Source organism: Cricetulus griseus (assembly GCF_003668045.3).
Source record: "Cricetulus griseus strain 17A/GY chromosome 1 unlocalized genomic scaffold, alternate assembly CriGri-PICRH-1.0 chr1_1, whole genome shotgun sequence".
Taxonomy (NCBI): domain Eukaryota; kingdom Metazoa; phylum Chordata; class Mammalia; order Rodentia; family Cricetidae; genus Cricetulus; species Cricetulus griseus.
In genome coordinates this window covers 180,461,599-180,489,254 of record NW_023276807.1, presented here as the reverse complement: position 1 = coordinate 180,489,254, position 27,656 = coordinate 180,461,599, and the positions used below count along the sequence as shown (strand labels likewise).

The 27,656-nt window shown below is 36.3% G+C and overlaps 1 protein-coding gene and 1 pseudogene across 1 annotated transcript in view; one reads left to right on the top strand and one right to left on the bottom strand.

Annotated features, from left to right (window-relative positions):
- The window catches only part of Nrg3 (neuregulin 3), a 1,018,353-nt gene that overhangs the window by 951,776 nt on the left and 38,921 nt on the right, over nt 1-27,656 (bottom strand). The gene's annotated exons all lie outside the window — the stretch shown is intronic.
- LOC103160857 lies at nt 25,041-26,115 on the top strand (annotated as a pseudogene).

The following is a 27,656-nucleotide window of genomic DNA, read 5'->3' as shown; positions in this document are numbered from 1 at the left end:
GATAGCTAACACTATCATTCGGGGATTCCATTTGCTTGAAAGATCTTCCTTTTTTTCTATAAATTTCAGTCTTTATATTTCTTTACCAGTGGGGGACATTTCTTTTAAGAAACATTTTGATGATACTTGCTTGTTTTTTATAAATCAATCTGTAACTTTTAAATGAAGAATTAGTTCATTTACAGTCAGAAATAATAATTAAATTTATGGACTTGTTCTTGTCATTTCAAGTTTTTTCTACTCATTTGGATTTTTGGTTGCATTGTTTCCTCATAATCACCTTTATTGACGGTTTTAGAAAATTTCTCATCTGGATATCTACTCTTCTAGTGTAACATAACAGTTTTCTGCTACCATTATTAAGGCTCCTTTCTCCTACTTCGTTTAGTATGGTAGGTATGCACAATAGACAGGATTCAGTATGTACTGACAAGTGTTCCCTTAGCAGATACTACAGTGTCCATTCCTCAGTATAAACAATTATCAAGCCAATCTGGATCTGCTTAGGACAATTTGTGATTGAGGGTCTCAGAGAAATCTGTTGATATCATAGTCACAGTGGCTGTGATTTTTGGATTTCCCTAGTCTGAACCTTTACCTTGCATATTTTTATTTGTTTCAGTAAAGGATATGATGAAATACTTCTCAAAAGGATACTTATATGAATTTAAATTCAGCCTATAAGTCTGGTTCACTTTCTAACATTCTTTTTTTCCATGGCTTATATTAATACTACATTTCCTATGACAACTTGGATCCATGATGCACTGCTTCGCATCACACTATGTGCTCAACGATGGCCTGTTGTCTTAGGTTTCTATTGCTGCGCAATAAGACACCATGACCAAAAAGCAAGTGGGGTAGAAAGGCATTTACTGAGCTTATACTTCCACATCACTGTTCATCACAAAAGGAAATAGGACAATCAGGACAGGAACTTCAACAGGGTAGGAACCTGAAGGCAAGAGATGATGCAGAGGACATGGAGAAGTGCTATTTAATGGCTTTCTTCCCCTGGTTTGATCAACCTGTTTTCTTGTAAATCCAGGACCACCAACTGGGATGGAACTATCCACAATTAACTGGGCCCTCCCCCACTGGTCACTAGTAGAGAAAATGCCTTACAGATGGATTTCATGGAGACATTTCCTTGGCTGAGGTTCCTTCCTCTCTGATGAATTTACCTTGTGTCAATTGGCACAAAACCAGCCAGTACAATTGTCTAATGTTCATGCTTAGATATAGCATGAGGATTTCTCTTGACATCGTACTTGTCATTTCCATGATTGATAAATCCATTTCTTAGAGCTAAAAGTAAACCAGAGAGACATCAAGACAGAAGTGGCATTTGATGAAGCAAACTAACTCATACTTTGCCTCTGCTGGACTAGAAGGATTCTATCCTTTCCCTTCCCTGCCTTTGCTCTTATTATGTGAGTATGACAGGCTCAGCACAACTTTATGTACAAAGGATTATTGCATTCTCAGATAGTCATTTGCAAGTCTCACACATCATGATGACCTAGGGCATCAGTATCCTTCATGAGGCACCTCATGATCTCCTATAGTAGGCACATTTTGAGCAATCATGAAGAAAATCCAGGAGCATAATACCTCTGATGTAACAGGAAGGAGGAGAACTGTGCTTTTGTCCTTTGAAGCAACTGGCAAACAAGTATGCTGACTTGGTACTTTTTTCAGTGTTTTAGACAGCATATAGTCTTTACTCAACTGGTCATATGAATAGATCAACTTATTGCCAATCAGACACACTGGTCTTATATCCATTCTCTCTCAAATAAATAAGGGAAGTTGCCCAGTCACAAGTAGTTGGTGTGGAATGCAGGTTGGAAGGTTCCCTCTTTTCAGTGTCTACAGTGGCATTTTAGTGAGAAGATAGAGAGGGAACAATTTCAGGAGGCAATTTCTAGAGGCACTGGTAATGCAAAACCATTTTTTCAATAGATGTCATGGTCAAAAAGATTGAATGTGCATAACTCTGTAACCAAAGTAATGGGAGATATGAAGTAAAAAATGTATGTTCAAGAATTAGAGAAAAGATAGCACTAAAAAACAAACAACAAGAAGATAGAGAGAAAACACCAAGTAGCCAATAGTCTTATCTAGAAGCAATTAATTTTAATACATTAAAAGCTAATATTAGTGGTATTAATAGCTGTAAGTACTCTCCACAGTCTTCAAATGGCTAATTAGAAAATGACTTGTATGGTTCATACTTTAGTAACTATGACATAATGTGTTCAATACACCCTGGGTATCCAGATATCATTATGTGTGGCCTTGCTGTCCTTAATTTTGGTATACTGAGGGGACTCAACCAATGTGCACAAAACTCAAGCACAGGGAGAGAAATGAAGCAGAACAGAAAGCAACACCCATCTTAATGGGCAGGGGAAGTTTAGAAAATTTGTCTTCGTTGCTTTAAAAAAACATATACACCTTCCTTCTGTGAATACATAGAAAGTCATGGTTTTTTGTTTATTTGTTTTGTTTTTGCAGAATTTCTAAAGGAAACATCATCAGCCAAGTACAGCTAGGAATTGCCTTCACCACCTAATTATTGAGGAGATATGTTAATTTTAGAAGCGATCTATGCTTAGAATCTCATAGACGGGCTGGAGAGAATGCTCACTTAACATGTGGGTCTGTGGATATGATTACACACTCTTAGAATCCCAGCACTGGGAGTAGCATAAAAGTAGTAGGATCCTGAGACTCATTGGCCTGTCAGCCTAGCCTAATCAATGATTTGTAGGCCAAATGAAAGACACTGTTCTAAACACAAGATGCATGACCCCATTAGAAAGGAGTTTTATCACTGCCCTCTGCATAAATGCATGGGCACATTAACACATCACACACACACACACACACACACACACACACACACACACACTTAATTAATATCGACATACTTTAGGGAAATTTGAAGCAGAGTGCCATATATATGGCTGGGAACTCTGATCTTTGCCAAGAAGTGCCCTCCATAGGTAGATGACATCCATTGCTGCTTCTGTTGGCACTAACATCTCTGCTTTATTTCCCAACAATTTGTTCATCATGGAACATGGAAATCCAAACCCATTTGTAATAAATAGAAGAAACAGCATGAAAGCCTTAGCTCCTCTGACAATTTCTGGCCCAGGTTGACATCTTCACTTTGAAAAACTAACCTTGGACCCATTCTACCCTCTGAATAATACATTTGTACAAAGAGAAGTTTTCCTTCACCATGCACCAAATCTGAAGAACAGGAATATATAAGGCAACATCATACTTTTACAATGCAGTGAGAGGGGGAGAGATGAACTTGGATCAAATGATCTCTGACATGTGGTACTGAAAAAAGTTAAAAGCAGTATGATACAGCACATTGTTTTTCCCCAAATATACCCCAGCCCCACAGAAGTCAGCTAATGCTGGAGATCAGCATGTGAAACTATCAAGGCCACCTCTGTAGTTACCTGAAGAAAGTTTATTTTCTTCCTTGTGTCCCAATAGCATACCCTGCTTTAATTCTGTGGGGATTTTCCCAGAATGCAATAGAATTGCAGACCCTAAAGTGATCAAATTGAGACATGCAGGAAGGACAATCAAGGCTCCTTGCTTAAAACTGTAGCATGTTAAAAGGTTTATGTTTTCCTTCTTTAAGTTAGACCAAATTCCCCAACTTGTATAAACATATAGTTCCAAATAATATTTTACACTGGTGTGAGAAATCCTTTCAATCTATCTTTCTATTCCAAAATTCAGCCATGATCAGAAATTTTTTATACATTTCCAGTTTCATTTACAGTTTCTTGTCAAATTAATATATTTAAGCTGAATTCAGTAGTAATTGCCTGGGATTATTCCAATCAGAAATTCATGTTTTAAGTTAGGGACCCTAGAATGAAATTAACTTATCAAGATTTGTTTTCATTTTACTTTTCAACTTTTTGTGAAGGTGAAATTCTGAATAAGCACATTTTCCAACCGTGAGATTCAATGTAAATGCATAATTTCTCTCTGTAGGACACCACCCTCCTTCATAGTATCTGGGTCTCACAAGTTAAAATTATGAAATGGGGTGATAAAATCTAGAAATAGAATTGTCTCTTGTGCATACTGTTAATAGGGTATGTAACAACATGGGTGGAAGTAATTTTGGATTGTATATCTTGTTCATCTTGGATTCCCAGCAGTAACATTTTAAACTTTTAAAGCTTCATTTTATTTTTACTGTGCTTCTTGGAGAATATGTAATAAGGTAAGAATTATATGTCTATTGTAACTTCATAAATGAGAAGGTGAAAGCTCATATATCACAGACACACAGGGGAGCGCTTCTGAGATTCCTCCATCAGTAAAGAGAGAAGCTCATCAGACCAAGCTGTAGTCTCTTAAAGCATAATAGATTCTCAACAAATATTCTGGACATTTGATGCATTCCTCCAAACACCCATGCTCCACATTTTCACTAGTTATTTATCTTTTAGGTGCTTGGACTACACCTTCTAACCTTCCTTGAAAACAAGCAGGACTGAACAAAGTATATGACATAAACCCAGGTGCTGCCTAAGATTTGGCCAATCACCTTTAAAAAGCAACACATGACTACCAATCTGTAAGCAACAATGTAGAGGACCTGACAGACCTTCACAGAACACTCACATAACCAAACAGAAGGGATATTCTTCTCAAGTATGTGCAGAACATGCAAGATAGATCATCTATTAAACCATAAAAGACACCCTAGAGAATTTAGCATTCGAGAAATATTACTATCTTTTCCAATCAAAATAAATTGAAACTAGAAATCACAAAAAAAATGAAAAGATGTAAAGCACATGGAGATCAACATACTCTTGAAAAACCAATGAATCAATCAAGACACAAGAAATCTCTTCTGCCTAGAAACAAAGTTCCATGAAAAATACAGCATAATAAAACCACTAGTATATATCAAAGATTGTACTGATGAAATAAATTATTACATGCAACAAGCAAATAGCCAAAAATTCTCACCTTACCAGAAGTGGTGGTGCATAACTATATTTCCAAGATTTAGAGGGCCAATATGAACTACATAGGCAGATACTGTTAAGAAAGAGATACAGGAGGGAGAAAGAGTTTTTTCAGACAAATCACCTACCTAATGGCATTCTTTAGGCAGAGTGGTTTGAGAAAAAAAATACCCAATGTTTACAGGATGAAAATTATTAAGGATTAGAACAGAAATATAATGGGAGTTTTTTAAATCATGAAAACTCAAGAAGATTGAGTTTAATTAGTAATATCAAAATAACAGACCATTTCCTAGCTACACTATAAAAAGAAAGAAGATTTAAATGACAAAAATCAGAAATGAAAAAGGAACTTTACAAATACTGTTAGACTAAAGGGCCAAAATCAATTACTATGGGTATTTATACACAAGTACAATGAATCGCCTAGAAGAAAGTAATAAATCCCCAGAAATGCTAGCCTTACAAGACAAAAATAAAAACATACATACAGACACTTAAAGAAGAAACCAGGTGGGTATATTAAGAAATTAAAGGGTAGAACAGCAAAGAAGGGCTATGTTTTATAAAGGTTTCAGAACAGTTGGTCAATGGAGATGGTACTATAGCAGGGTTGTAAATGAAGGGAGAATGATTCTGTGGATGGTAAACCAGGCAACATCAGCTGTGAAGTTACAGGTAGAGCATCAACTGTATTATTATTAGTAATATTTGGGAAGGAGACACTTCTACCACAAGTACAGAGTAAGAACTCAAGGGTTTTGTAAGGAGGCACCATGTAGTGTGGACCAAGTTTAGATTTTATTGCAAATATGACAGGAAACCACTGGATAATTGAGGAAGAAGTAATATAATCCAATTTCTGGGTTTATTTTACTATGTCAGTCTACAATGGAGAAAATAGACTATATGAGTTTGTGTGGGAGGAAAAGTGTGTTTTAAATGCATAAATGTTAAATCTTTTAATGATCTAAGATAACTGACTACTCATCTTAAAGTAGGCTAAATGAAAACATTAATATACACAAATTATAGTAAGAAGAAAACTTATTTTATATTGCATTTGGACACTGCAAATCTCTTGGTTACAGCATCAAGTTAGCTCAAAACAACTACTCCCAATGTATTATGTATTTTAAATACAATGGTCGAAAGAATAGTTATGCTCCCTCAGTTAATGTGTCTCATATTCAAATTGAAAGGATTCGAAATGAAGGACATCAAGTATGACAGGACATTTGTATATCCTAAAGTGTATGAAATTTGAAGTATAAAGATCATGTGTTTAAGGCCAGCTTGCAAGGCACAGTGAGACCATGTTTCAATGAAACAATGGAAGATAGAAAAAGAAAGGAAGGAATGGAGGGAAAAAAGGAAGGAAGGAAGGAAGGAAGGAAGGAAGGAAGGAAGGAAGCAGAAGAAAATACCCCATTGGTCATGAATGTATGGATCTAGGTCTATTGGCAATAAAACACTTGCAATCCTATGGTTTAACTTTGCTTCTCCCTTAAATATTTTGCCCTCTTGTTCTTTCATTGTATTCTTCCATTGACTATTTCTTTGTCTTGCCTCTTATTTAATCTCATGTCCCATTTCCACTTTCTTCTATTTTCCATTATTTTTGTTTGTTTATCAAATTGCCCCAGCAGCTGTAACAGTTGGTCTATGCATGTCTGCTTGCCCTGATCAGAGCAGGATGGTGGTGGCGCACATCTTTAATTCCAGAACTCTGGAGGCAGATGCAGGTGGATCTCTGTGAGTTCGAGACCAGCCCGGTCTACAAGAGCTAGTTTCAGGACAGCCACCAAAGTCAGAGAAACCTTCTCTTGACAAACAAAAGAATCACCTGATCAGGGAGCCTGGTCAAGACGGTGTCTCCATCAGGATGGCTTGTGAAGGTATCTCTGGGAATTGTCTTGATTTTGCCTTAATGGATGTGGAAAGACCCACATGTAATGTGGACAGTATATTCTGTTAGCCATCCAGATTTAAAAAAAAACTCATAGAAGAAAGAAAAGTGTTTTCTTTTACTGATAATTTGATGTGGCACTTTGCAGCTAGAGATGGTACCTTTGATGAAATTAATGATATTGGAACCTACATTTTCAGGCTTTCAAAATGAACTGAGGACTAGTGGCTCTTTGTACATCTTCCTTCAGCACCAGATTAGAACTGCTGAGGTACAATCTTGTGTAATGAAAAACTACATAATGTTTCCAGTGTAAATTGAATTATTTCAATGATATTAAGTAAGCAATTTAGTAAAACCCTTTCAAATATACAGCATGACATACATGAATGATTTAATCTAGATCCTGGCTAATATAACAGCCAAGTACCAACTAGGGTAGAAAAAAATATATATACAATTTAAAAAGATTGCAAGACCTGCATATTATGCTTCCATGATCATAGAAACAGTCTAAGAAAAAATATTTGGTGTCATTTCCCATAGCCTGGATTTAATTCAGTTTATAAAGAGGATCAATCAAACATTCGAAAAAATAATGGATTATTATTCAGTAAATGCATTTAGGAAACAATATATGGAATTCATGAGGGGAGATAGTTAATAACATTATTTTAAATGAGAATTTGGGAAAGTGATCTCAATGGTCTATGTAATTCTGTAGGCATGTGATTCACAAGAACATTCTTATATGAAAGGTCATTCTTATTTTCAGGACACTCATATGAAAATGCATTGTGTAAGGTTTTCATCAAGTTATCTTCTTGAGCTTCTGATATTGCTTAGGGAATTATTCCTCAGAAATTACTATGTAGGAACAGAATTCCAAGTTATTGCCCATCAAATAACATATTGATACATAACAGAACCCAAGTATCTGACCCAACTAACTCATTTTTATAGATAATGGTCTCTGATATACAATAAGATGGTTTGCAAAGTTACCATGAAAAAGATAAGTCCCTATTTATCTAGAATTTCTTTCTTTCTTCTATACTTGAAAGCAAAGAGCCCTTGGATATTTCAAAAGCAATCTTCCTCCTTACACATTCCTAATCTTTAATACATTCATAAAAGGGAACACAATACCATAATGAGTCAAGATGTAGATGCTTTAGATGCAATAAAAAGTAGTCTATTTACTGAAATGTGTGCCTGGGAATCTATTTCTCCAGTCAGACTTCCTATTGTTTCAGCAATTAATTATGGCTTGGCACAGGGGAAACACAAATACCATACTTCTACAATAATCTCACTGGCTACTGAAAGGGATACCAAATGACTGTAATCAATAATGTTGCAGCAACTTAGATTTAGTTCAAGTAGAGCATCCCATTGTAGAAGGCATATACTGTCATAGACAGTCACAAAAAATTACAGTGATAGAAAACCAAGTGTAGCAAAATAAAGCTGTGAGGCAAACCCAAATTTCACTGTCAAATTAATTAAAATTTTATTCTCAATTCCCAGTAAGACAACACATCCTTGGATTATGTGAAAGCCATATCCCCTCCCCCCACAGAAATCTCTGTCTGTGACAGTCCCTCTGCATGACTCATTTTCTACAAATTTTCCATCCTCAAAAGTACATTCTCTCCAATAAAGTGAGCTCCAGCAGAAGGAGAGACATTTCCATTGTTGTGTGATAGAAGCACTATGTGTGTCACAGCAATTACCTCGAGGGGAGTGTCCGATGCTCCAGGAGAATGACAGACTAGAGGGAAATGCAAAATGCAAGCACAGATGAAATGATGTCGAAGAAAGGAGCACCACGGTGTTTAATGAACAATGCAGCAACTACTCATTACGCCTCTTCTCCAGCTGATCATTAAGCTTTCAGCACTGTTTATGCAACAGAAAGGGAAATGTTGACTCAAGATTTCATACACTTACTATTCACACAAAAAGGAAACCGTGAAGGGTATAATCTGCAATTACAGTACCTGCTGAAGCTGGATCACTGTCACTGTACCTGGGTATTAGTTGTTGCAAATACTGTCAATGATGCAGCAACTTTTAAATTTGGGATGCCCCTTGCCATGATCTCTGGGGATGTAGAATTCAGAGCAGAAGGAATTTAAATTAAAAGGAATTAAAGACACCCACAGTAAGAGGGTGTCTAAAACAATATCTTTTTAAATGAATTATTTCTAATGGTGATTTTAAATCTGAGATCTAACAGCAGAAGACATCCTTTCACCTCATGAGCTAGAGCTTTAAGAAAGCTCAGTTTGTCTGTCATTATTGATAACTACCTTTAGCATGTAATATTACTGAACAGTGTGATTCGATATTTTTGAATTAACAAAAGATGAGTGTAATTCATAAATGTCTGCCACATGTGTAACAAAATAGGAGCTATTTGGTAAAAAGCACATACTGAATGAGTGAACCTAATAGTTAACTTAGCTTTACTGACCTGCTGAGCACATACTCCAATCCTTTGAAAGAGAAAACTATTCTGAAAATTGTTATAAACTAAGAATTAAGAGGTGAATGGAAGCATATGATCACCTAGGAAACAATTACCCATATGTCCCTGTGAAGAACTTTGCTCAAAATCACTGAATTGCCTATTTACTACCTGTCACCTCATTAATACTGAGTGGGTCTTTTGCTTAACTTAGATTTTCTGGTGTAGAAAATTAGAGTTTAATTATCTACTTACAGAGCTGTGGTAGGGAATTGCTGTGATTAAATAAAATAATAGGTTTGAAAGTGTCTAGTATGAATCTTGCTGTGGACATGCAACATATAAGTATGTAAGTCTCATAACAAACTTCTTAGAAGCTTGGGCTGGGGTTGTGACTCAGTTAGTGAAATAGTAGCCTATAATATAAAGGATCCCTTGGTTTGATTCCCTGAACCTCATGAATCAGGTGTGGTGGTGCACACCTGTCACCTTAGCACTCGAGAAGTGGAAGCAGAAGAACTGAAAGTTTACCGTCACCCTCCGTCCACTTGGGCATTTGGATGGTAATAGGAAGTCATCAAAGGCTACAGAATTCAATCAAAGCATAAAATGCATAAAGTCAATCTTTGCTTTAGGTAGCTGAAATACTCAAGAAATACTGTCAAATTCTAGAATTCAGAAGATACAACAGGGAGAATGCATGAGAAAATATCACTAGTTTGATACAATTTATTGTGAAAATTTACTTTAGTTTTAAATGTATAATCAAAATTGGCCTTTTAAGTATTTAAAGAATCATTTATTGTGTGTGGAGCCAAAGGTGACCCATCTCAATTAACATGAACTTGAAAAATTGTGGATGTAGAGGACAAAGGATAACCCTGGACATTGTTCCTCAGTCACCACTCACCTTGGTCTTTAACGCAAGGTCTCTCCCTGAGTTCTCACCTAGTAAGCTAGGCTTGATGATGGCCTCCTCTCTCTGCCTCTCCTGCACTGAGATTCTAAGTACACACCACCTCACCTGGTTTGGTTTTCATATTTTTCTTTTTGTTTGATTGTTTTTGTTGTTTGTTGTTGCTTTTGTTTTAAATATGGGTTCTAGATATCAAAATTAAGTTCTCATTCTTGCAAGACAGGAACATCATGTACTAAATATGTCCTTGTTCTGCATCTGGCTTTAGCACTAACATGCAAAAGTTTGCTTCTTTGCCTACTAAAAGTAAGTGCTGATAAATTAATTCCTTCATTTCTTCTAGGAATAGACCTGGTATAACCTGAAATTCCCCATCTAGAGTAACAGACAAAGTTTATTGTGAAAGCTATCTAAGTGGGTTTTATATTACTGTGTAGTGCTTTCCTTAGGTTTCCAGAGTTTGAGAACTGAAAGGGGTAAGGTAGGGCATATGACAGAAGTGCTTCTGTCAAAGTGGGACAGTGAAGATTGAAGCTGTTTCCATGAAGAAATGAAGGGACCAGCTCCCCATTTAGGCAGCCATAAAAGCTGAACGCGTACTTGTCTGACCTTGCCTTGGTCACTAGGAGGTCAGATGCCTGTCTTGTGGCAAGGAACCAATCAGAAGTTAGCTGGTGGTGCTATGCTTTATGGCTCTGGATGTGCTTTACAGACAAGTATCCAGCAATGACGAGCAGAGCATAGCAACCAGCCTGGGAGGGCCTATGGGCCATAACAACCAGTTGACCAATCAACACAGGGCAAACCCTCCAAGTCTGGAAGAACACCAATCCTGATCCTGAGCATACCCCTAGACACACCCCTTATGCTGCCCTATAAGATCTCTATGCAGACGCTTCGAAGCGTCTTTCCTAGCCACCTGCCATGGTAGATGAGTGAAAGGCCAGAGCTCACATGGGATTAGCTTGTTAAACAACTGCAAGAAAGCCTCGTGCAGTTTGCATCAAGTTTCTGCCTCCACGTGGTGATTGGGGTGGTCACGGTCCTGAGCTGAGATCCTGGGGACCTGAGCCTTCAGGGGTCTTTCAGAAACAGGGACTACAGCCCCCAAAAAGGGCATTGCTCAAGGGCATGGGGACTGTAGGAGTATGCCATCACTAACGTCCTAGTCTGGTATTGGAAGAAATCTCTTTTATAAAATATAATAATAAAAAATCTTATCATGTTTTAGCCTTGTGATTTTATTTATTACTATCATGTTTTAGACTTGGTTCCTGAGAATGACCACAAAAATACTTGAGTTTTCTTAATGTCAGAGTCAAACTTGAGTGAATACTGAGGTGAGATGACTCCTTTCCTTGTGAAGGGCCAACAGAAACATTAAACAGAATTTGAATATTGGGGGATATAGTTCTTGAAAGGACTTGACATAAGTAATTAAAGCAGATTATAGGTTAGATCTAATCAAGAGGGCAGTGGTTATTCACCCCTATATAATACAGTAGAGTCTATTGAAACTTCCTGTTTGGGAACACGTAGATGAGCAATGACAGTGTCATACCTGGAAAAGGAAAATGACAGGAAGCTCTGTGTTTGGAATCATTCAAAATTTGTTACCAGTGTCTCATCATTCGGCCGCTCCTGAATTGTAACTTCTGTAATAAAAATGTAATCATGCCTATGCTGTTTTCCCTGAGGTCTTTTTCAATCTACTGTATGGTGGTGTAGAGTACATATCTACAGATGTGTGTTTACTTGTTCAAAAGTAAACAGTCTTACTCAGGACCATAACCTTTAACATGAATGTTGTGCTTTACTGCAGATGATTTGTCTCAGTCCTGAGTCACAGCCCAGTCCTCATTCAACCAGGACAGCTTCCTAGCTTACTGAAGGTTCAGGAATGGCCTCAGCATGTCACTGAAGGAAGATGCATCATGATGACCTGCCTAGCAAGTGGAATGTGGGTTATAGAGCCTACTCAGGCTGTATAAACTTATCAAGGATACTTTGAAAAAGGGGTTTAGTCAAGAGTTTTATGCAACTACACCCCTGTATCTCAACATGCAGCTATCCACTATGACTCTCACAGTATTTGAATTCCTAAATGCTTGCTCCGTGTCCATCTGGGAAGAATTCTTCTTTTACCCAGGTTAGTTGAAAATGTGGAGGAGGACAGTAGATGGATACAAAAGCACACGTACTCACACTTAAATATTCCCTAGGGCATTAGCCATTGCTTGCTAGAGTACACGAGTGCCATCATTTCAAGTATACAGATGAGCAAAAACATTGGTTTATGTTTTTAAACAAGATTCCTTTCTGTAAATTTAAGACGATCACTTCAAAATACTTTTTAGACAATTCCTTTATAAAAATCAAAAGCTGTCCTTCAACCTATAGATTATTTCCCCTGCAATGTCACTAATCCTTCCCATGGAATCTTCTCAGAAAATTCCCACTGCATTAATAAACACAAGTACCAAAAGGGGGTGAGATTTTAAACTTGGTATATGAAATATAAATGGAAATAGTAAGTGTGCTTTTCATAAAAATCACCAAAAGTCAAAACTACAAGTAACAATCTATATAGTTCACTTTTGTATGTTTAGACATATTTACATTAAATTTGATGTCACTACTGTAATAATCCTCATTAAGATTGTGTCTTATGTCTACTCATTGAACCTCTATTGCTGGACATTTACTGTTGCAGAAAAATCTACTTCCACTAGTTAAATTCTTAAATATGAAATGTGAAACCAATGGATATGATTTTGCTTAATTTTTGAGACAGGGTATACCTCTGTATAACAGAAACCCTCCCACTACAAGCTCCTGGAGTGGTATTACCTCCATACGTCATACCTTTGAATGAATTTTAAATATCAAACCCAAACTGATTTTCAGAAAAGGAGATAACCCCAACATAGCCTGATCTCTCTATCCTGTGGATACAGCAGCATGATCCTGTTTAGAGTTTGAGCATGTTTTGCATACATTTCTCATAAGCCTTTGAGATAGAGTAGGAAAGGTGGAAAAAGTAGATTTTATTATCTATTTGCTTCATGCATCTTATTCTGCAAATGACAGAAGCCATCATAGATAAACCTTGATCTAGTGAACTTTTAAAAACCATTGAACTCCTTAGTATATATTTGTGTTTCTTATCATAATGTGTGTGTCCCGGTGTGCATACTCATGCACACACATGTAGAAGTCAGAGGAGGAAAGTGAGAATCCTTTCTCACTATCCACCTTATTCCCTCAAATGGGTTTTCTCACTGCCATGTTATCAGGGTGCTGGTGTTCCGAACTCATCACATTTCATAACAAACCCAAAGTTCGAAGTCATGATATAGAGAACCCAGAGAATCTATAGCAGTCATGAACTATTCCCGTGAAACAAAAAGGTGGAAGTTCTCAATAGTAAGAAGAAATCTTAGGCTTTTTTGCTGAGATTTGTGGTAAGAGTGAACCATCTTATCAATAAGAAGAAAAAAATGTGCTCTCCAATTATTAGCTAAACTAGAAGCTAGTAAGCCTCAAGAATCTCTCCTCAAACCCCAGAACTAGGGTGGAAGGCATACTTGGTCATACCTGATTTTGTTTGTTTTACATTAGTGTTGAAGATTCAAACTCAGGTCCTCATGCTAGCACAGTGTATGTTCGTACTCACTGAACCATGTCCCTGGACCCACAATCTATGTCAGTATATTGATTTCCTTCTTTCAAATGCCTTGCTTTAGTATGTCACAACTAAACTTAGTACTGCAGCTTGCTGAGACCCCAACAGTGTGGCTGCTGTTGAAGCACCTGGAGAACTCAGAACTGAGCAGGAAAGGGTTTGAGAAAAAAGAGAAAATTTTATTCAGATCCCTACAGTGAGAGCATTGTGTGAAAAATATCCCAACCAGTTAAGGTTATCAGATTAGAGGTGTTAAACCAAAGGTCATTTACTTTAAAAATAACTAAGAGAAGATTTACTTTTTTAAGTGGCTAAGTGAAGACAAATTCACTAGAGCTTATATCGAGGTCAATAGTTAAGATTCACAGTATGCCCCTTATCTTTGGGGATAGCTCCCCAGACCCTAGTGGATGCCTACTGAAATGGATAGCATTGAAATCCCTATGTACTATGGCCCTTCATGTATATATGTATATATATATATATATATACATATATATATATATATAAATATATATATATATCACTGATAAAGATCAACTTATAATATAGACAGAGGGAGATATTAACCAGTAACAAAGTGAGTATACAATTTAAATACTGTAATGGAGAGTTATGTAACTGCTGGTGTTCTCAAATTGTTTCACTGTAGTGTATAGCCTGTGATGATGAAAGAAGAGTACCTGCATTAAGAGATAAAATCTGTGAATTAATGTGGGCATTATGGTGAACAATAAAGCCATTAGGATCTTCCTGGTGGCTGTTATTTACTTCATTTGTAGTAAATGCTTAGTGCCCATCATATGAGGGATTCATAGCTCAAGTGTTCAAAGAAGCTCAAGATTTCCTTGGACAATCCTTTAAGCCTCTCCCACTTTAAATTTAGGTACCAAACTCCATGTTACCACTTTCAGTTAGAGATCTAACAGTAAAGCCAGCACATTTTTTTCTTCTTATTGATAAGATGGTTCACTCTTACCACAAATCTCAGCAAAAAAGCCTAAGATTTCTTCTTACTATTGAGAACTTCCACCTTTTTGTTTCACGGGAATAGTTCATGACTGCTATAGATTCTCTGGGTTCTCTATATCATGACTTCGAACTTTGGGTTTGTTATGAAATGTGATGAGTTCGGAACACCAGCACCCTGATAACATGGCAGTCCTTATGATAGCAGGAGGGTAGTTTGGTAATAAGAAGCAATGTTTATGCCTTGAACAGACAGGAGAAAGGGACGTTTCAAACCTCCCATTTTTAAGAGATGTCACCACAGTAAGGGCAGGGCAAAATTTAAAACATGAATTGCATCTGAAACATTCCAATTGACAATATTGAAGCATGGCTGACCACACATGATTGAAACTGTAGAGAGTAAGACCATAGAAAACAAAAACGCAAATGTAGCTGCCTCCTACGCCTTATGAAAATGCTTACACCATAGCATTTGAGGTCTTCAGTCCTAAAGATGTTTAATCCTACTTTCCATGACTCACGGATACTTACTGAGCACTTCCTATGATACATGTCACTATGTCACATACTTTCTGGAGACAGGATACAGGGAACACAACAGGTGCATCAAAGGTGGGAGAGATATTTTAGCAGTTAGGAGCACTTACTGCTCTTGCAGGGGAAGTTGGTTCATTTCTCAGTACCTACATGGTAGGCCACAGTTGTCTGCAACTCCAGTTGCAGGGAAACTTAAACCTTCTGGCCTCTGTGAGGACTGCATGTACCACATGGTGAACAGACATCTATGCAGGAGAATCAACCATACATATTATTTTTATTACTAAATAAATGATAAAATAATATGCTTTATGGTGCTGATACTATAGGTGAAATGTAAAAAAGCACAGACCCACACAAACTCACTCACTATCTCACCCTAATACAAACCCATTTGCAAACATCACACACACACACACACACACACACACTAAATCACAGATACATACACATTAAATCAATAGTTGAAATCACAAACACTAAAAACACCACAAACTGGTGAGTAATTGGGTGGCCAGCCATTTGGAAAGTAGTTTGTCAGAGGTATTAAACATGCTATTACCAACTAAAACAACATTTTTGCTTTGTGGTGTCTACTCAAATGACTTAAAACTTAGGGACATATATATGCAAACATGCCTATAAATGTGTATGTCTGATTTATTCATAATTACCTAAAAACTTAATGATCCAAGGTGTCTGCTTTTAAAATTTTATTATATATCCATCTAATGAAATATTACTTAGCATTGAAAATGAGTCATAAAAAAGTACACCAGGACCACAGAAACACATTGCTAAGCAAAATAAGCAAAACTGAAAAGTACACATACTGAGAGACTCCAATATTTTAGGAAATGCACAGTTATAGAGACAGGGTAGTGGCTTCTGTGATTAGAAGTGCAAGAGAGGGATTACTAGGAGAATTATCATATTTCCTGATCATTTTTCTGCCAATATAAAGCTGCTCTAAAAACAGTTTTTCCATGACAATAAAAACATCCAATAAGGGCTAAAATACAAAACCAAGTCACTACTACATATTCTAAAAGTATGCCGTTTCTCAACAGGTAGGCAATTAAAACATCCCATTTTCAGCAAGTAAGGTGGTCAGAGCATTTAGCGCATATATTAAATACTCATAGTACATATTCACTGTGATAGCAACAATGAATTATTTGGAGATCATGTATTAATTTTAATGCACATGTCTTTAAATCTCCAGATGCAGAGATTTAAACTCTGATCACTATCCTTTATGTGAAATATGAAAATTCAGCAGATAGAATATTAATAGTTAAGTCCATACACACAAGTGAAACAAAAATAGATAAATGGCCATTCTTTTCCAAGAAAGTATTTATCTATTCCCTGGCTTATGTTCTGGGTGAAATTAAACTCACATAAAGTATCATGGTTTTCTCTATTACTCCACAAAAAGAACTGTAAATGACCCCAAATTTTCCAATAATGTAGTTTTCTCTCTTTGTTGAAGAATAAGGACAATGACTCAGGCATCAATTATATTGTCTTTAGTCAGTTCTATTTGGGGGCATTATATTATAATATGGTTGCCCCAAAATGCGTTAAGACCCAGAGCATGTGGGGTGTTCCTTCTCATTGTCCCACTGTGTCCTAAAAATTCCTTTGCCAGGTAAGTACTGTCTCCTTCCTGCATGAACAGAACCAGAGTAAATCATCTCACCTAAGGTCACATGAATGGTAGAAGGCAGACCCTGATTATCTTTAATGATTATACTTGAGCCTCTGCAATTTCCAGGATCCCACTTGTCATATACTTTGAGACCAGTTTATTTTGTGTACTTAAAAATTTAATTTCACAATTAATCCTGGAAGATACAATTAATGAATAGGAATGCCTCGTGGAAAAATTTGAAAGCAAACAGTAAATCTAAGACAAAATGAGATGCTTAATTATTTACTTACTATATTATATAATTCTCTCATATCTGTCAATGTTCGCATGATCCTTTAATGAAAGTAAAAAATCTATTTTATAACAAGGCTTCAGGCCGGGCCTTGGTGGCACACGCCTTTAATCCCAGCACTTGGGAGGCAGAGGCAGGGGATCTCTGTGAGTTCAAGACCAGCCTGGACTCCAGACCTAGTGCCAGGATAGGCTCCAAAGCCACATGGAGAAACCCTGTCTCAGAAAAACCAAAAAAAAAAAAAAAAAATGACTTCAGCTATGTAGGTCAATACTCAATAGCAATATAGGAAGGAACTTTGTATTCTGTGTTTTGAAGCAGTGGTCTGATCCTTGCTTTTATAGATGTTCTTTAAATATTCATAGAATTATAAGTAACAGTACTTGCACCCCAATCTTCCTGCTGCCTTCGCTGTGTCAATTTTTCCTGTAGCTGAATGTGGTCCTGGTCCTTCTGCAGATAGCTCTCTGACAGTCACTGTAATTTTGGCTTTCTCACCATTCAGGAGAGAGTACATAAAAGAACCATCACCTCTCCCTGATGTTTAATCAGGGCTCAGCATGCCCAGGTCCTTTTATGAAAGCTCCCTGGCAGGAAATCAAAGCCCCTTTCTTCAAAAACAATAAAACATGAAACAGAGGGATCCATCTGTCAATCAAGATAGATTTCTCTTTTTCACAAAAAGAAAGGTCCCTCCAAGAATAAAAAAGCTTTCACACTAATTAATATCCATTAAAGTTCCCACCAGTTTAAAGGCTTGACCAAAGTCAAGAATTACCCAGCTAATTCAAATCCAGGAGGTACTTTTCCATTACACTGTTGAAATGACAAGAGAAAGTACTTTTCCCAGAAAATAACAGGACAGTTAAGTAGAATTTTCACTTTATATTTACATGAACAACTTTAGTATGTTGGCTCTTGAATTTTTCACTGGAATATGATATTGTAATCAAATTATTCAGAATCAAATATAATTCTCTAACCATTTACAGTTTACTCCCATGACACAGTGTGTATTTTCAGTCTTGAAAATACAAAAATGTAATGTATTCTTACTTCTAAACATTTTCATATATTATGATTCCAATTTCTAAGTGGGATTCCTGATGTGGGATGTCCTTCTGTATATATGATTCTATTATTGGTTGATGAATAAAACACTTATTGGCCAGTAGCCAGGCAGGAAGCTTAGGCATGGCTACCAGAAAAGGAGAATGCTGAGGAGAGGGAGAGAGGAGCCGCCAGAGAGACGGCATGTAGAGGCAGAAGGAGTAACTTGCTGGGGCATTACTGGGTAAGCAAAGAACACTTAGAAATACTTATATTGATAGAAATTGGTTAATGATTAAGAGAGAGCTAGCCAGTAAGAAGCCCTAGCTATCTGCCAAACAGTTTAATAATTAACAAACATAGCATCCATGTGTTTATTTGGGGCGAATTGGCTGCAGGACCAGGTGGAACAAAATCCTCCATCTTCAGATTCTCTAATCACATATTACATATTACATATTACATATTACATATTATACATAATGAAGACAGTTAAACTAAATAAAGATGCCTTCCATTTTTGTTTCACAATCCCTTTACATAATGTTTCACTCTACATTGCATAGTCCATGTAGATGGATACTTCTTAAGACAAGGTTATGTATCTCACTTATATCATTAACAATTTTTATATTTTCCAATACAAGTTGTAATACTAATTAAGCACAACTACTTGGAGGTGGCTTCTTATAGACACTTGTAGAAGAAAAAACAAACAAACAAAAAAAAAACATTAACAGTGGCCAAATTACAAACTTCTCAAAATAGCTACAAATACACAGAATACAGTACTGAGAAGAAGACAGACAAACTTTTAAATATCTTTATCACATTTCCTAAAACATGTAAATATGTAATATGTAAATGTCATTAGATCTCTTGTAGGTCAAATTCAAAATAGTAATTTTTGAATAAACTTAGTTAAATACAATTATGTGTCACTTGCACTCTAGTTACCTTCCTTGACTGACAGAACAACTGTGATTCATATAAATATTTCTAGATAACTAGAAAAAGCTTTACAAATAATAAAGAAGTTTAGAGACTTAGCTGAAATAATGAACTTGAAGCAATGGTTCAAAGACTCAAAAAAACAATGATGAAAAGTTTTTATAATTTATCTACATGCTATCTAAATGAAGCCCATAGAAGGGGACATTTCTGGTGCTCCTACTGTACAAACTGCTTCCGTGTAGATAGCAGAACATAGTGACACAGGCCTTTAATGTCAGAACTCAGGGGCCAGAAGCAGACAGATTTCTCTTGAGTTTGAGTTGAACATGACAAGTTCCAGAACAGCCATGGCTACATAGAGAGACCCTGTCTCAAAAGATTAAAAGATGTAACTAAATCCCAGAAGGGATCCTGCAAAGCACTGAGTAAAATTCACAAGGAAGCCACAAATAGTGCACCTCAGGAAGGGAAGAGGAAATCCATATCTTGGTTGGCAAATATCCTACATACAGCTTGAGGATTCAGATCATATCTTTCTAAATTATTTTATAATGTTTTCATTTAAAAAACAACACTAAAACATATGATGACGAATTGATTTAAATATGATCCAAAAGTAGTATCTGTTGTCTTGAAACAAACATTTCTTTCAAAATATGAATTACAAAAGACACACATTGCTAGTATGTTAGGAGGGCTACCTTACACTATCCACACAATAAACCTTCCCACATGCCCTCGGTGTGCTACTCCCATTCCCAGATCTCCTTATTTCCTCTCACATACTAAATGATGATATGACCCTAAGTTACCTCCTACTTCTTTTCTCCATAAATTCTAGTGGGTTCCAACAGGCTTTACTGCAATATTATCATGCATTCTCCATGTACTCAGCATCCATTCAACAGTAATTAGCACTTCTACTCAGAGTTTGAGACATACAATGAAACTGCTGGCGTGCAGCCCCTTTGATAGCACACACACACTATAAATATTCTCCTTGTGACTCCTGGGTGCCAGGGACTCTGCTTACAGTGCATCTGAAGAAAATAACAAGGTGGTTTCACAAATATGCAAACCTAATTTAGTGCCATAAATATAGTGTCACAGTCTGAGCCAAATGTCACATGACAGAGAAGGATAGGCTATAGAAACAAAGGACAGTTAGAGAAAGGCTTGAAGAAAGAAAGATTATTTGGGTATCTGGTATCTGAGAGAAACTGAGTGCTTTTAGGAATCTGTCAACCAGGAAAGAGGCAAACAGGTAGAGAACAGAAAAAGCTCAGGTTCCACAAGAGGGCTGGGCTAAGCACACAAAGACAGTCTATCTTACCATATAAGAAATTCTATTTGGTTGAGGAAGCTCAGTACAGTTGTCACACATAGATGAGCGATATAGTCAGGGGTATGATTTCTAATGATGATCTCTAAAAGTCAAACTTCTACTGTATTTAAGAGATAAAAGAGGCTCTCTTCTGCAGTGAGTCTAGATTTTGTTAAGTCAACAGTTATAGCTAACCATAAAGTTACTAATAATAAAGAGAAAATACAACAGACCAGATGCATGTAAACAATCAAAATTAAACATTAAACCCCACATCTCCATAAAAATACATTGGGATACATTAATATTTAAATAGAAAAACAAAATAACAAAAATAATGCATCATAAAACATGAGAATTAACAGGATTTCTTATGAGAGGGAAAACACCAATACCAAGAGAACGTGAACCAAATAAAGCCATATGGCATTTATGGCAAAGTTGGAGTTGCCATTATCAATATGAACTGGAAACTATCTCAAATTAGATAAAAAGGTCAAATAATTCCAAAACAGCACAGGTCAATAGGAAGTCACAAAGCACAAGTAATAAAATATAAATAAATGAATAACAAAAATTAAACATAAGAAAAAATAAAACTTAGTGGAAATTAGACTGATAATACAATGGAATTCCATTTCCCTCTTATCAGAGTAGCAAAGCATTCATTTACTCTCTGCTTCTTTGTTCTAGTGAGTATTGGCACTAGCTTAGCAGATTCTAGGAACTGGTATACTCAAACATTCCCATCTTACATAGGTAATAACGTTGTCAGGGTAATTTGGATATAAATTGAAAGATTAGTGATGTACATATAATTAAATCATAAAACTTTATGGAAGAAATTGCTCTAAAAGTTAGTCATTGTATAAAATGTTTAGTCACAGTGCATCATAAACATATTAATTCATAAGATATTAGTAAAAAGTATACAGAAATGGATGCAAGAATATGAATAGAACAAATTTCTGTTCATTCAAAGATTAAATATTTGTAATTGTAGTATGTATATGATAAGGAAAGATGTTCATTAACTATGAATTCAATAACACACACTATGGATAAATAATCACGTCTTATGAAATATCACATATGCTGATATTTAATATTACATATATAATATATGTATTAAAATTTGGAAGTACATATAAAATAATTTGTTTGTTAGCACTCTTAGCTTAGAATATATAAAGAAGCATTGAATTTCATTTTATTCCAAATTAAGTTAAAATTCCAAATTAAAGAAGGAAGTGATATTTGGGGAGAAAAGTAACAAAAGTCTAGAATAAAATAATGCCTTATACTACTTATTTTTCAAAGATTGGTAGTCCTACTTGTTAAGCCTGAATGTGCTCTGATCCAAAGTTAGGTAGAATAAGATTAGAAGGTAAGACCCACATTGAGTGAGCTGAAACTAGGGTATCAGGGCCAAGAATGAATGCAAATTTGTTACAGAAGCAGAATCAACTTCAATGAGTTTCCCTTTGATCTTTTCTGTTGCAGGGTGTTGGGGGTGAGGGCAGTAACTTTAAGAGTCTACCTTGTCTACTGTGCTAACAGTAGACAGAGAGCAATCAAGAGACTATTTCTCATGAAACCCTCCTTTCCCTGGGGTACTCCCTGCCTAACTCTGTAAAACAGAAGCCAAATTCCCCTTTCTTAAAGATGCATCTATACGTAGTCCATAGGACATTAGCTTCCTCTCAATTCTAATATAATGCCATTGTCACCTGAGACTTGTTTTTCATTCAGCCTGATGGTCGGTCTTAAAATGCTAGTTTATTGTTATTTAATTTTCCTATAATAGTGTTTATTTAAGGGAGTGGGGGTTGTGAAGGTGAAAGAGGAACTGGTAAATAATAAAACCCTAGAAAAACATAAAATCTTTCCAGAGTGGAAGAGACTGAAAGTAGGCTCCTCTGGCCTGCATCATCCACGCCAGTTATTGCTATCTTTGCCTAGCTCTGCTCTTATATTTAGCCCTCAAACAGAATTCTTTGGTTGCATCTCTAGATCTTTTTGTGGGACTTTAAGTGGACTAGCTTCTCAGTCTTTTAGTAGTCTTGGTTTTGACATCTTAAATTTCTCCAACATCACATCTCACCTTACCTCAATTTGGAGGCATGTGGTATGTAAATAATTAGAAAAATATGTGTAAAGCAATGAGTCAGATACATTTTAAGGTATATGCTTCATCTATAATATGCATATACATACAAGTTCACATAATGTATTTTTACTCAAAACCAGATATAAATCATTTGAAGCAATATCAAATTTGAGGATGATTATGAAAACATGGACTAGCACTAATTTAACTTCCTAATATATGGTATACACTTAATTTGATGGAATGTGCAATAGTCAACCAGCCATGCTTTCCAAGTAAGTGATTTTGTAAGTATAGATTAATATGTAGTAATAATTATAAACATTTGCAAAAACACTGTGAAGTTTCGACACCCATATTCATGTCTCCTGAACAAGTAAGGGCTACATTTCCATCTCCTTATCATTATTTTATGTTTAGAAGCATTGTGTTCCTCTTTAGTTTTCCATTAAATATTGAATATGTTATGGTGAATCATAGTTCCTCTACTAAGCTACACAAAACAAAATTGAATTCCTTCTGTTTGGGTCCTCATTATCAAATTGCCTTTTTCCTTTAACTCCCACACTTTCCAAGTTTAGTAATCACTATTCTATATTCTGATAGACATTTTAGCATCCACATATAATATAGGATAATATATACTTTTTCTTTTTCTCTGTAATTTAGAATAGCGTCTTGCAGTTCCATTCATTTTGATTCAAATTGTAGTATACCATTCTTTTCTACATATGATTAATACTCTTTTTTTGAGTTTTTGAGACAGAGTTTGTGTGGCTTTGGATCCTATCCTGGCACTCACTCTGTAGACCAGGCTGGCCTGTAACTCACAGAGATCTGCCTGCCTCTGCCTCCCAAGTGCCGGAATTAAAGGCGTGAGCCACCACTGCCCAGCATATGATTAATATTCTACTCAGTATATACCACGTTTTCTTCTCTCATTTAGCCATGAATGGACCTGAGTGCAGTATTCCAGCTCTGTGAATAGTGAATTGTGAATAATCCAGCAACACTGAAAGAGAAGTATCTTTTTTTTATTATCCAGATTTCATTTCCTCTGACTAAAGGCTCAGATATGGGATAGCTGGAGCATGTAGTAGTTCTATTTTTAGTTTTTGAAAGAACTTTTGTAATGGTCTCATAATGGCTACACTAATCTATATTCTCAACAATAATGTGCAAAGGTTCCCTGTTTTCTGCATCCCTGTCTCCATCAGTTATTGTTTATCTTTTTGGTAACAGATATTCTAACTGAGGAGAGGTCATATCTCATTGTGGTTCTAATTTGTATTTGGACACTTCAGAAGACAATAAGACTGAGCATTTTCTTTTCATAAATGGGTTGGTCTCCTGAGTATCTTCTTTTGACAGATGTCTTTTCAGATCGCTTGTTCATTATCTAGATTATCTGGCTTTTCCTGCTGTTATTAATATATTATGAATGTGTATTATATGTCAGGAAAATGATTTGGGAAAAAGTCTCTCATTGTAGACTGGCCTTTCACTTTGTTGACTATTTCTTCTGCCATGTACAATCACTTTCTTTTGCTTTGGTTACTTATGCTTTTGGCATCTTACAAAAAACAAACAAACAAAAGCATTGTCTCCACTGATGATTTGAATTTTTATCATATGATTTCATTTAATAATTTCCTAATGTCTGACCTGACATGTATGTCTTTCATCTACTTTAAATAACTTTTTTCAGGGGGTGGGTTTGATTTTTATACATTAATAACAAATACAGAGAAATAAATCATGGAAGTGATCACATTCACAACCACTAAAAAACAATCTAGGAATACATTTACCAAGGAAATAAGATACCTCTACCATGAAAATTACAAAGCAATAATAAAAGAAATGTAAGGCCTTCCATATTCATGGACTAGAAACATTAACTGTTAAAATGTGTGTGTTGCCCAAAGGATTTATAGACACCATGAAATTATCATGAAAATACCAAAGATGGCTTACCCTCCTCCTTGCCAACCTTGCCTTATGACAAAACCTAGACAGTACAGGAAACCCGCTGTGGTAGCACATTGCAGCCAGAAGCCATGAAGGGGCTGTGCCACCAATATCAGGACTAGGGTGTCCTGACATGAAGGTGTCAACTGTGATTCATAGTTAAATGAAAAATTTCAGTGTCACTTGTTTATTTTGCTATGATTACAATCTTCATGTATCTTCTTGTGAAAGTGAGGCAACGAGAAGGCATACAACTGACCACCCAATGCAAGAGTAGATTTCTCTGTAGAGCAGCCACAGTCTTTCACCTGTGCCTATTGTGGAAAAATAGGCTATGCAGAAACATCTATTCAAGAACATGTTACTTCAGGGCATACAGAAACATCAACAGAAGTGACTTGTTCAATATGTGCAGAATTACTTGGAGGCAATCCTAATCATGTCAAAGACACCTTTGCAGTTCATCCGACCCTTGAACATAGAGCCCATAGATATTTAAATGAATCTAGGGATGTTTGAATATACTTGGAGTCTTTCATCCTGATTGGGAATTAGAAGGAGTGAATGCTCATAGGTTAAGCAGGCACTTTACTGGCAGTTCTACAGGGGGAGCCTTTGTGTTCAGAGTTTATACTTGTCCACACAGTAGAGAAGCCAAGAGTATGATAGCCAACTGTTATCTCAGTTATGAGGAGTGAGATGTTCTGCAGTGGGACAGCTTAACTGCTTGGCCTCTTCCACCTCTCAGATGCAGCAACTGCACATGCAGATGCAACTCTATCAGCAGCATGCACAGGCAGCAAGGCAACAACTGGAGACAGCTCACAACACAAGGCAGCACACTTACATTACAGTCACACAATCCACGGCCACAGCCAACATATTAAACAACCAGAAGGCTATCCAGAACTCTCATTTCCTTTAACAGAATTAAACAATCCCAAAAGGTCAGAAGCAGAGTTCCAGTCTATGGAAACTGAGAATACAGATCATAGCTTGTTGGTTCCCAAGCTCCTTGTGTCCACATTAGTGCATTAAGAGAGCTCGTCCTCAGATGAGGATGAACAGAAGGAGATGGCAGATTTGAGTAAAATAGGTTGTGTGGATATATGCCTTTAGATAATGCTTTAGATAATCTTAATTTAAAAAACAGTAATACAGAAAAAGAGCCTCTGCATCTCCTCCTTGATGACCTCCCACTTACAGACAATGTCCTCTGGGCTGTATTTGCCAATTAAAGGGAATAACAGCTATCTTGGGTTTGTTTGTGATTGCAATTTCAGGTCTTCCCCTCTTGTTGTTACATTGTGTACATCCAAAAGGAAAATACATATGATAATCACTTCCACTTATCTAATTTTTCTTCTAGAAAGTAAACGTAGATAGTTGGGGAAGGTGATCTCTTCTTCCTGCACCTTGACATGCAAAAGGCTCCCTAATATTCCACATTCAAACTGAAGAAAAAAAATGAAACCTCAAGTAAAGCTTTTTTGTGTATGTATGAATAAAAAGGGCTTGGATATTTCATCTAATTACTGTATGAGGTTTATTGCAGCATGCATGAGTTTCAGTGACCTTGCTATTTTAAAAGTAAATACAATAAATAAAACTTTAAAAAATAAAATGAAACACAAAGTTTCCCCAACATATTTTAAAGTATACAGGGCAGAGTATACAGCTTTGAATAGTGTCTGTCTAACTACTTGCCCTTATACACATGCCTCCTATGCACAAAATCAGCTCTGCAGTGGGTCCTGGCCTCCTAGCCAGTGTTCTGTTTTGTTGTGTGACTGTGCTGTCAACCTGTAACCATCTTGCCCATGTGGAGCCCAGCCTGTCTCTATCTCATCAGTAGAGGATCACACCAGTGAAGGTGCAATCTGCTACAGAGCCCTTAATACAAATCCTGTTTTTGTTTGTTGGAACTTTTACTTGTGTGGTCATTTAACTTTTTATTATTAAACATAAACCTGCCATTCAGGTGTAGATGAATTTTATGTACTCACATTTCAACAAAGCAACATGAATCATGTTCTCTTGTTTTTTTAAAAAAAAAAACTCACATTTTCAAGCATAAAAAATACCAAAGATGTTCTTTATAAACTAGAAGAAAACAATCCTGTAGTTTTGATGAAAGCAAAAGAAAAAATCTTGATCTCAAATAGCCAAAGAATTCTCAAGATAAAAGAACAAATCTAGACCTATCATTATTCTCATAGTAATTACACCAGCATGATACTGGCAGAAGAGATCCGGCAAGTGGACAGATGGAACAGGAGTAGAAGTAAATCTGCACTTTTATAGCAAATTCATTCTAAACAAAAATGCTATAAACATACTAACAAGGAAGGAAAATGTCTCCAATAAGTGTTGCTAGAGCAACTGTATATTCACACATGCACAAGACTAAACTTTGACAACTATATCTTTCCCTATACCCAAATCCACATTTCTCCTCATGCCTGTGTCACATTATGTTTCCTAGAAAGTGTTCTGCATTTGAAGGTTTTGGCTAAATTTTTTTCCAGACAGTTCCTCAGCTGATCCCAACCATGATTCAACAGATGCCTGTTTGATGAAAAAAATGTTTTTTTTTTTTATTTACTGCTCCCTCAGAGCAACAATTAGAATGGGAGGCTTCTATAGTATAACTGAACTGAAACAAAGTGTGTGCACTTCAGTGATAATGTAACAAAAGTTAGTGGAGTGAAATACACCAAATGGCAAGGGGTTGCTAAATACCAACTGCATTCTAAACATCTTTAACAGACGAAATGCA